At 43.6% G+C, this 12107-nt stretch overlaps 1 protein-coding gene across 3 annotated transcripts in view; it reads left to right on the plus strand.

Moving 5' to 3' along the window:
* The window catches only part of SLX4IP (SLX4 interacting protein), a 1704175-nt gene that overhangs the window by 49837 nt on the left and 1642231 nt on the right, over nt 1-12107 (plus strand). The window lies entirely within an intron of this gene.

The following is a 12107-nucleotide window of genomic DNA, read 5'->3' on the forward strand; positions in this document are numbered from 1 at the left end:
AATGGAGTCCCACAAACTGAAAGAAAGTCTCTAACTTTCTAAAACTGGAGCCACTAAAAAGTGATGCAGCTGCACACAGTAGATTGCCTGCTGGCATTTTCCCCAGCATCGTTAGTGCAGACCATGAGAAGCTGTGATTTAATCGACAGGCAGCATTTATTTTGACGTTACTGCCTTTTATTTGACGAGTTACATTAATCAATGGCTTCCCACATACTTTCCCTCTAACTGAATGCCCATATTTCAGCATACTTATAATTTCCATCAAACAACTGTGGAATACAATGTATTTGCTCTCTTTCATTAGACTGTCATCCTGCGTCAACGTTGTTTCGGCCTGTGACGTTGCAGAGATTTCAACACATTGGAAAGTAATATCGCTGCTATCAAGTTCTGATGCATCTATGGATGCTGCGGCTGGTTCATTCTCTGCCATTTCGACATCTGCTACTTCAACATTGATGGGAGAACACAACAATGTCGACATGTTTTTGGGTGGCAATTTTTTGGCGGGTGTAGATTGTGTGAATTGATCTGCAACTACTTCAGAGCTATCTTCAATACATTCAATATCATCTTCTTGTGGTGGTGCGGTCGCACTGTAGCAATGGTCCAATGCAACTTTGCTGTATTCTCCAAACACAGTTAATTCATGTTCTGGCCATTGGACATGAGCATCTCGAGCCTGAACACGCCTCGCCTCAATTAATAGTTCCTCCATAGTGTACATGGTCTGGCAAGCAACATCTCTCATTCGCTTCACTGTCTGTGTATGTATAGTTCTGACACCCACGGGTAACTAGAGGAGAGATTGGAAAAGGGATGTTCAGTTTAAACACAAGATAAAGTGTAGTCCTATTGACTGGCAAAAAACATAAAATAGTCCCCAGCACAAACATTTTTTTAAAGTGATGAACTGTTTGTACCTAACCTTTTTTTGTTTTTTTTTCTTTGCAACTTTTTTGACTCGACCTTCAACATCTGCACGCTGTAGCTCCGATTCGTTTCCGCATGTCCTCCCTTCCTCTTGCGCTGCAACGACTATATTTTCTGTATCCACATAGACGGCACGGAATGAGGCTCCATCGTCTCCCTGAAACATAGTACTTTCATTACTATGTATCAAAATATTGTTAGCATAAAACACACGTGAGGATGAACACACAGGTACATCTCAATAGCCAAAAACGATTTAAACATTGTGTGCAACAATCAAACGACAAGTATTCGACCTGTGATGATCTATTAAGATGGAACTGTCAGTATCCATACCTCTGGCTCTGCATGGACTGCCATGAATGGTTGTATTGGAGAGGAGGCATCAGCATCTCCCTGAAACACAGTACTTTATTAGTATGCATTAGTATGGTTTTCAATATTGGAAACATAACACACACTTGGGGTCGACGGCACAGGTACATATAAAGAGATAACCACAAATGATGCATTGTCTAAAAAAATATAAATATGCAGATTTCATCGACTTATTTCTCTGATTCCTTTACATCTGCATCATCAAAATGGGATGTTGTGATTGTAGTGGAAGCTCCGTCGTCTCCCTGAAACACAGCACTTGCGTTAATAGGGAAAAAAGTATAGCAAATGGAATCACGTTATATGATCACGCATGATGGAGCTGTCACCTCGTGCTGCTGAAGAATATCTATGGATGTTGCAAATGTAGTGCGCACTTCCGAAAGCTGTTGCACCGATTCGTATACGCATGGTCCCGCTTCCATTTCCCCTGGAATTACTTGAATGTCAGGCTCTGCATCAAATGCAGGGGTTGACGCTCCATCAACTGCCTGAAACATAGTACTTGCATTAGTGAGGATTACAATAGTGAAAACATAACACACACCTGGGGTCGACAGCACAAATACATATCAACAGCTAACCACGAATGAAACATTGTGTAGAACAATCAAACGACAAGAATTCCAGCTCTGATGATGACGCTCGATGGAGCTGTCAGTATCCATACCTCCTGCTGGTGAAGAACATCTAGAAATGTTGTAGATGTGGCGGACGCTTCACCATCTCCCTGAAAGACAGTACTTGCATTAGTATGGATAACACTAATTATAACTGAAAACAAACACCAGTGGACGATAACTAAGGTGTATATCAATTGGAAAGCACTAACCAAACATTCAGTAAAATAATTACACGATAGAATAAAACTATTACTTGACATGCATAAAACAAGTCTGTAGCGGATTAGCCTAGTAAGATTACCTGATACGTGCTAGAAGTGGTTGATAACTGCGACCACATCAAGGATGTAGAATGTTCTTGCTTCAGATTCAAGGGATAGTCAAGAAGTTGTAAAGGTAAATTAATGATTGATAATGAAATGCCAATATTAAAAATAGCCATGTAAGGCGACAGAATACTTGAAAAATGCTCAATACAGCAGAGTTTCCTGTTCCCATATATATACATTTCGTTTGTGGGTTATGAAATCGAAAAAGAATATATTGATAAATGTCATTATTCAAAAAGCTATAGACTCATATCAATATCGAAATTATTACAAGGGATAGAACACCTACAATATCAATTAATCCATTCGGCTACCTACACACTACTGCAAGGCCTAAAGCTAAATCCGGACACTTGACTCACCAGTGGCGGAATGTGGACGAATAGAGTGGGAATAGCGTTTGCGAGCAATTTCCGTGTCGTTCGCCGTTTATTCTTCTTTGTTACCCAAGATGTGGTGTACATGTCCAAGGAAAAGTGCCGGCTGCAGATGCGGTATCAATCACCCCTCTTGTCCTGTAAGACTTGTTGGACTCTACTTTCCACCTCATCCAGTGGATATCCGCAATGTCTGACCCATTCTCTTATTCGATCAACAGTTTTCGGGAATACATGCATTGTAGTGCCTTCAGATTTCGCATGGGTCTTCGAAGGGCAGTCGCTAATCGAACAGGCAGGCATTGTTGATAAATCTGAAAAGTAAATATCGACATTATTATACAATCTTCATGAATAAAGATTTGATACAAAAGTAAATTAATCATACAATGATCAATGCAAGGTTTGTTTTGGTCGCAAGAACTATACCAGTTCATTATGTGCGGCTTAGTATTTGCGTTAAGTTGCAGAAATGTATAATTGGTGTGACTGAAATCTGAACATGTGACTCGTCCCTTGGATGTTCTGTCTTGCACGAGAAGGAAACATGCTTACATTATAGACTGGACCCCCGAAGGATGCAATTCGATGACAATAGACAAAGATGAAAATAAATAGATCTATTGATAGCATAGCAATGGAAACTCAAGTCAATAGCAATGAGATCAATGAAACATAGCACTATTGTGTACTCTACTCGCAAATAGATAGAAATTTAAAAATCTTCAAAATATGGCTAGGATACATGGCCTTACCTTAACCAACAAACAGTTGGATTCAGCAAGCAGAGCAGTATGTTGCAGGAGAATAGGTGGGTGGCCACAGGTAGCACACTGATGGGTTTGCTCTAAGCGGTCACAGAAGTTCACGGATAGAACGACGATGAGCAGATTAGCGTAGATCTCAGTGGTTGCCAGGTAGCACGTTCAGGAGTTGACTTGCAAAGCACAAAGATGTTCTCATGAGACATATCAAGTGGTTTATAAAGTATTAGAAACAGGGGTGTGTTTGTGAATGAATGACGTATGTATGTCGTGGTCTTAGGGGGGAGGCCTGCTTCAAGGGAAGGCCTGGCTGGAGACACGGGGTCTGAGGAGGCCATGTGACCGATGGCCCCTGGGCGTGGGATACCTTTTGAAGTGTACATGCTGTTTGGCACCTTGGCCGTTTGCGCCAGTGACAGCCCCCCAAGCCAGCACTCATCCCCGGGTGCGAACCGCCTTTGATAGAGGGGGTGGGATGGATGGGCCTGCGGCGTGCAGATAAGGCACAGGAAGACTGCTGAATGGAGACACACTTATATGGATTGCAGGGGGGCGGCCTGCTTCAAGGGGAGGCCTGGCTGGAGACACGGGGTCTGAGGAGGCCATGTGACCGATGGCCCCTTGGCGTGGGATACCTTTTGAAGTGTACATGTAGTTTGGTACCTTGGCCGTTCGCGCCCCAGACAGCCCCACATGCCAGCGCTCATCCACGGGTGCGAACTGCCTTTGATAGTATATCGTTGCTTATCAATAACAAATGCCACATACCAGAGATTCTTGTGAGCACAGACCCACACTTCAACCGTTGCATTTTAGTGGTCAAGACCCTTAACCTAAGGCCTGTATAATCCAATGGTAATTGTTAGTATAGATATGTGTGACTTTTATAGAGACATAACCTACTTAAAGACTTTGAACAAGTGTTATTTAGTGCATGCATTATCGAGAATATGTTATGTTAACTTAGTTAGATAGTGACCACCCTGCTTCACAGCGACCAGACCTTCACCCATTCGGAGCACAGATGTCTGACGTCCATCCTTGAATGGAGACACACTTGATTCATTTAAAAAATCGAAACAACCGTTGTTAAAATATATGTGGTAGTTTATTTTGTATCTTATTTTCATGACACAAAAATACAAGACTTTAAAGATTATACAGGTCAGGTTGCAGCACAGCGAGAGAAAATCCCCTGTACTGACCGCTGTCACTCGGGAACGTTTCTCTTATGGCACGAACGGCACAGGCGGGTATCACTCTTCGAACGCGGTGTCCAAGCCTCCCGCGGAGCCACCATGTAAAGGAACGATAGGCCACCAGCCTGTACCACCTGTGAAAAGGAATGAAACAAACTGTTTTTAAATGACCAAGATAAGTTTAATAAAAGTTTGTTGTCAATGACAATTCTTGTAACTAATGGCATTCTGCACGGACAAATGCTATCTAGACAATGCACACTATTGAACGACTTTCATGCGTTACTATGATATGAATATATAATTTTGGATATAGTAGAAGAACATGAAATAGGAGTGGCATGACAAGCAGAGTATACTCACTTGTTACTCAGATTACGAAGACGAACAGTTGGTTGCGCGAAGTCAGTGCATAAGCACCATCATTATTCTCAACACGGCCCGTGTGAGGCAGGCTGCCCTGAAGTCTGGCAGCTCGGTGATGCATTGCGGTCGTGGCTCGCCTTCCGAAATGTAGGCCAGGCATCCCGAGTTTTCTCTGCAGCAGCAGTTCTCGTCCTCGGTAGCATTAGCTCGCACCGATTGCATGTGCACCATGTGGAGACGCCGTCCATGCGACTAGGCCCAGGCTCTTCATCTGTTGAATCGTCCTCCCAACTGCCGTCCGAATCCCCATCGTTTTCGCGTGCTTCCCTTTCCAGTAGTTCCTCCTCGGTATACTCGGGCTCGTACATGTAGGGCATTATTGTAGCCATTGTGTGGTAAACAAAGTAAAATAATTTACCGAGATGGTACAGGTGTTCACACGGGCTACAAGCGGCGAAGGTAGCTGACCAGAGCACAGAAACGAGTCACAGAATACTCAAAGTAACACAGAAAGAGGAATGGAATCGAAAATCTGCTGCTGTGTGTTGGGAAACGGTCTGTTTATACTTATTGAGGAAAGAGGCGTCCTGCCATTTTAATGGCGACACGTCATTAGCTGAGGCGCAGCGATTGTTGACACGAGACGTGCTTTGGCGTTGGGAAATGGGCTGTACGAGTCTGCTGATGACAGGCTCAGGGGCGGGGGAATTGATTTAGTGCCGCAGAAGCAGGTCAGCCAGGGCGATGCGGCAAGTGATAGGATTATCACAAAATGGCGGCTCCCTGGTGCCTGTTTTCGCGTGCGTTTAATGGACGAAAACTCGGGTAAGGTCCATAGGAAAGTTTTCTAAAATCGAGCCACTTGGGCGTAAAAAAACATGGCCGACCCTTAGGGACAATAAAAATTTTACTGGACCATGCCTTTAAGATGTTCAACTTGAGGAGTACAAAGTTTGTTCGGACAGCAAGCCATTACATACTTTGGCATTGAGGAGATGTCTTACCTAGAGGAAGACAAAGTCCGCAACCCACCCGACAGAGTCTGTGTATTCCCCTTGGCTATTTCTCCTCCGAGGTGATCCTTCCGCAGAATACCACCCCCAAGGTCAGGATCAGAAAGTGTCTGCCTTTCCCTGGCCACCTGGGAGGAGGTCTTTGTGAGGACTCCCCAGGATTCCTCACAGAGGCTTGTTCCAAACTTTCCACACTTAAAACCTCAATGGGGAAAGTTGAACCAACAACGGGTTCTTGGGTAAGTCATTTGACTTGCAACACAATTAGCTTACAGCTTCTTCCACAAAGATGCTGTACAAAAGGACAATGATTCTCACGTTGATCTGTTTGCAATAGGCAATGCCGGTTACTGCTCTCTCCCCCATGATACTTTGTACAAGGCAGGCCTTTCTGCTGCCGTCTCTAATTTCTTTCTACACAACCTATTTGCTGCTGGCAATGTAGTTTACAACTTTCTTCCACACGGTATCTGGGACTGCTACATTCAACTTGCGTTAATGTCACTCTCAGCTTTCTTTGGCTTTGACAATGCAGGTTTTAATGTCCCTGTGTCGGATATCCCCCTTTAGAAAAATTGTATTCACTTTGCTTGATTTTTGTCCCCTTTTGGCTTTGACAATGCAAATTGCAGTTCTCCTATTCGTCATCTCCCTTTTGGGAGGTTGCATTCATTTTGCTTAATTATTGCCACCTTTTGGCTTTGGCAACGCGGGATACAATATTCTCCTGTTCAACATCTCGTAGTAGGAGAGTTACGGCCAGTTTGCTTTAATGTAAAGATTTGATAATGCAAAGGTGCACAAAGGTCTACTTCCGAGCGGTCAAGGGTCACCTATATCAGGACAACTCACCGATATGTCCTGGCGTCTCCTTCTGACTCGCTGCTTCTTAGTTTCCTTGGTGTTTTACAGCTCCGGTTAGCCTTTGCTGCTCGCGCTGTTTGTCAATGGAGCGCACGCTGTTCCACATGCTCTCCAGTGAAAGCCTCACACCAGAGCGAGATGCAGGACATTGAGAGCTTCTCTCTCCTTTGGGACAGCTGGCTTCAATACCGCTTCCCTTTGCATGTCCTCTGAATCTCCCAGGAACTCTGACCTTCGCCACGTTCTCTGCATGGCGTCCCACTATCAACAAAGCGGCGGCTCCAACCTCTGCTTCCTCCTGCTTCTTTATGGCCAGCACCTGAAAGGCCTTTAAACATTTGGTACCGCTCAGGTGTGGGTCATTACAACCACTAGACCACTCATTACAGTTGTGTAACTCTGGACCCCTCTTCCTCATCTCTGTACTAAGGGCATTATAGGACTTGGAGTCCATAATGTTCTTAGTTGTTTTAAAATCCTTTAATCCACTCTGTTTTACTGATTCGTAAGATGTACTTTTACGGGTAGGTTTTAAAGGAAGTAATGGTTTTCTTTTGGTTTTATAATCTAAGCACAATGTAGAATCATAACTACTAAAAGTAGTTGTATTAACTCCCTGTCCCTTATATAAATCACTTTCATGTTTACAAAAAGTGACCTCACATTTGGCACCTTGGGGAAGCCCGGGAGGAGAGGCCCTACTGTGACATCCCGCCATTAAATACTCGGCCATAAGGAAAACCTCATCTACAGCAGAGGATGAATACTGTGTCTCTCCTGACTGAGTCAGCACATTCTCTTGGCAGCCTTCTCATCCCATGTGATCCTCCCTCCTAATGCCACCCCCAGGATTGGGAACAGCTACTGTCTGCCTTTGCCTGACCACATAGGAGGAGACTTTAGGCTGGGATTCTGTGATGACTTTGCAGGGTTCATCACAGTGCAGCTCTAACTGCAGTTAGCTGCTGCAGCGAGGGGGTGGAGTGACGATCCCACAAGGTCACACTCACAATAAACCCAACCACCTTGTTACTGTTAGCAAGGGTAATATCCACCACTCTGGCTAAGATGGTTTTTATCTCCAGTTGTTCCTTGGCCATATTGGAACACAAGCCAAACATTGGTTGCATAGTGACTGCTACCGCGTTTAGAGAGGGGGCAGACGTTTCTTCTTCAATACAGGAAACTTCAGAGCTGAACATGATATCCGAGCGGCTGTAAGAAGTCTCTAAACCAGCTGCCGTCTCTTTAAGATCTGGCGACGTAGAAAGATGTGTTCCAATTATATTATTGTATGGTTGTTTAGAAATGTAATTAGTATAGGAGGTGCAGTGGCTCCTAATGACTCTCCCTGGAAGTCAAGACAAAGATTCAACAGCAAGCTATTGTTGTCGATGGTGGGAAAATGAGTGATAACTTCAGAGAGAGGGTGCAAGCTGAGTTGTGGAACCAAAGGAAATGCCCCAGCGACTACTTCTGGGTGCATAGAAAAAGCCAGTGATCTTAGACTGTTCACCAATAAGTACTTCAACTTTATCCTTTTTTCCCTTCTTTAGAGAAGGGCCTAGGCCATCGGAGGGTGGGGTAGACAACACAGGGCTCCGTCCTCGTTTACTGGGGCGCTCCAATTTACTATGCAAAACGTAGGTGCGAGGTGTTGCAGGTTTCATAATAGATGTGCAAATACAAATATCTGGGAGGAGATAAGAGATAGGAAGGGATGCCAGTTAAAGAAGTCACTCACCGATAATAATTTAATCCTATTACAAGATAAATATGAATAAATATGAATAAGGCACCCGGGAGAGATGAAGTGCCGCTCCCTCTACAGTAGACGGCAAACTGTACTCAACACTAATCTGGCTGAAGAGGAGGAATACAATGCAGCGTTGAAGGTGCTTCACGCTGTAGCGCAGATCAGTGCACTATAAAACCTTTGCACAGAATGCATTTGGCACAGCTGCAACAAGTTCAAGTGCAGAAAAGAGACTTCTCATACCGACAAGCTATTTCCAGTCGCGCTAGGCCTTTGTTGACAAAATACAGAAGGGGCCGCTCCTTCCATTAGCTGCAGTAGACTGCACTCGTACCCAGCTAGCTCTGCTCAGTTACTCCAGTCTGAAGGAGGGTTGGGGACTTGGGGGTTGAACTTCACAATTAAGGCAGCCTCACTGTCACGGCCAACACAGCAAACTGCCAACTGCAGTGTTCACTTTCAACTCACTTACATTGCGTGCGCTGACGTGGTGTGTATGGGTATATGAGGTTTCAGTCTGCAGCACGTCGCCAGGGAGAAGAACGATGTGCCACACTTTCAGGTTCAAGTAATCCATTGCAAAACAAGGTAATCGCTCGATTTGTCCCTGCACTGCTAGCTGCCAACAAAGTAACAAAGATTCTCAGCCCAACTGCTGTGCTCACTTTCTCCTAATTTCCTCCGTTACACTTAATGAAATTTAGACATTGTAGGTTGTGGGTCTTATGGTTTAACGCACCTTGTTTATTGAGAATTTGAACACCTATTTTGTTTTAATTGTGATGGTCTACTGGAAACAGATCAGTATATCCTGCTTTCCTCACCACTTCTTGAAATGTTATGAGTCTTTTACCTCATACCATGCATTACCGCATCAAGCATAAGACATGTCAAGGGTTAAAGTAATATGTGTTAGAGCAGTATAGTGTATGTTTTGATGGCCAAGATCTTAAAATATGTGGTAAATTGGTGATTTAATAGACTTTGTTATGGTGCAGAAAAGGCAGACAAATTAAATTACTTGTAATATTTTTGTTGGAAGGTTTCTCAAAAGCAAGTATATAAATAAAGTTTGTCTATTCTTAATAAACCCATTGTTGTATTAATTCTCTTTCTTTAAAAAGGAATTCAGAAAATTATAATTTGGCTAAATCATTAAGGTTAGCAACCTGAATTTAGCATATCATAACAATTCTTGTCTGACATTGTATTATTCTATGAAATAACACTAGCATCTTGTACTAGCATGTCCCGATCTGATTCAGCCTTAGTGGGGGTGTTGCTTGAATTCATAACATACTGGGAATTGATTGTATACCACTTTGCAAAATCAATTGTGCCTCTATTGGCGCGGCATTACTGCATACTGCACTGGGAATTGAGCGTATGCCGACTCGCAAATCAAACCCGCTTTCTGTACTAGTTTGCTGCAATTTGATTCAGCCTATCACTACTGACGTTGCTTGACTGCATACCGCATTGTGTATTATTGACTACATGCCACATTGTGAAATCAATCTAGCCTCTCTTACCAACCAGTATCCTGCCCTATTGCCAGCAACTGGAATCAGCCCATCATTATCATACTATATTTTGTTTGTTTGTTTTTATTATTTGTAATGCGCACCTAACCCAGGAATAACGGGGCGCAAGAGCAACAAGAGGATTGTATAGCTTAGGTTACATATGGCGAAATGGATGGAGTCCAGCTATGGTTACAGTATTGGACACATCCGCATCATTGAGAACAGATACAATAAATCATATTTACAGAAAGTATAATATACAAAATTTAAAAGTTATAGCTAAGCATATAGGGTAGGTGAGAAAGTACGTTGGTTGTCGTGTTCCTTGATCCAGTGGATAAGATTGGATCTAAATTGTATGTAAGGAAGGCCTTCCCTTAGGGGTGGCGGTAGAGAGTTCCAATGTGTTGTGCTGCTTTGACGGGGAAGCTACTCCCCCCGGTCATAGTGCGTTTTGAGTCTCGGCACCAATAGGAGGTTTGAGTTGACCTTTCTGGAGGGGCGGCAGGAAACTTGTCTGGTAAATCTTTGTCAGGTAAAGAGGGGCAGAATGGTGGAGACATTTGTGGATCAAAGAGAGAGATTTAAGGAAGATCTTGTCTGTCGTGGAGTGCCAGTTGACGTATCTTCTAGCATCTGAAATGTGGGCTTTCTTCGGGAGACTAGGGCTTCTCTTAAGGCATTATTTTGCAAGATTTGAATCTTGTTTGTGATGTATTTGTTACTGCCTACGTATAGGGCATTACTAAGCAAGCAGTCTCCTGCCATTTGTAGAACTGAACCTATTGCTCGAGCAATAACACTCTGTAACCAATCGTGGTGCGTTATGTATGCTACCATCCCACATTTAGCCTTACTGTGCGCCATACTACTACATGGTCCATTGTCTAGCTTTACTAGCCACTCTACCCCACCAGAACCAGACCGCACCACATCAGGTAACATGGCAACCTCAGATGTTACACCCACGTCCACATCACATAGCAACTTAGGCCAAGAACAACCAACAGTTAATGGGGTTTATTCCAGGGGCTCACCCTACTCTATTAGACCTTGCAGCATATCTTCCAGGAACATCAGACTCCGGTCCAGATTGTCCAAACTTTGCTAGCTCTATGACAAATACAACCCATAGGAGAAAATGTCCACATAATAAATAAACTACCAGAAAGGAAAAGACTGACTCACCCTATACCAAGATACAAAATACTGACTTAAAAAAACTACAGCAGAATAAACCACATATCGTACCACAGGATGAAGGAGCAAATAATTGTACTTCATCTGCTCCATCGACAGGCAGACCTGTGCCAGACCTTAAAGGGGCATTAACAAATGCCAGATCCTTAGTAGCGCATGCCACAGAGAAAATTATGACTTTCTTGCCATCACTGAATCTTGGCTACATGCAGCAGCAGGCCCTGCCCTTATGTTAGCAGTTCCTGACAACTACACTATACTTGGAGCAGACATATGCGAGGCTCGTGGAGGAGGCATAGCTCTCATAGCTAAAAACCAACCTATCCATGAGACTAGCACCCTCCCCAGATTTTAAATCCTGCAAATCCCTCACTGCCAAATTACCTATAGCCAATTCCTAAACACTTACTATTCACCTTACATACAGACCTCCAGGACCTATCAGGTCATTTAAGGAGGACATCTCCACTATGCTCTCTGACAAGCTAAAAAACTCCTTGCAAGCATTACTGCTAGGAGATCTTAATTTGGTATTTAATGACGCTAAAGACCCACAAGCAGAAACTATTGCCAATGTTCTTACTGAACTGGGCTTTACCCAAAGAGCGATTCTACCCACACATGTTAAAGGAAGAACACTTGATTGGGTGGCAGACTAGAACTGTAGTGCCACTATTACTACCATAACCCCACAGGTATGGACAGACCACCGCGTCTTATCATTTACACTAGCAGCTAAAACTTCCAACACTAAAAACAACTCATCCGCTCCTCCC

The sequence above is a fragment of the Ambystoma mexicanum genome, chromosome 4q, assembly GCF_040938575.1.
Source record: "Ambystoma mexicanum isolate Mex_15411 chromosome 4q, UKY_AmexF1_1, whole genome shotgun sequence".
NCBI lineage: Eukaryota > Metazoa > Chordata > Amphibia > Caudata > Ambystomatidae > Ambystoma > Ambystoma mexicanum.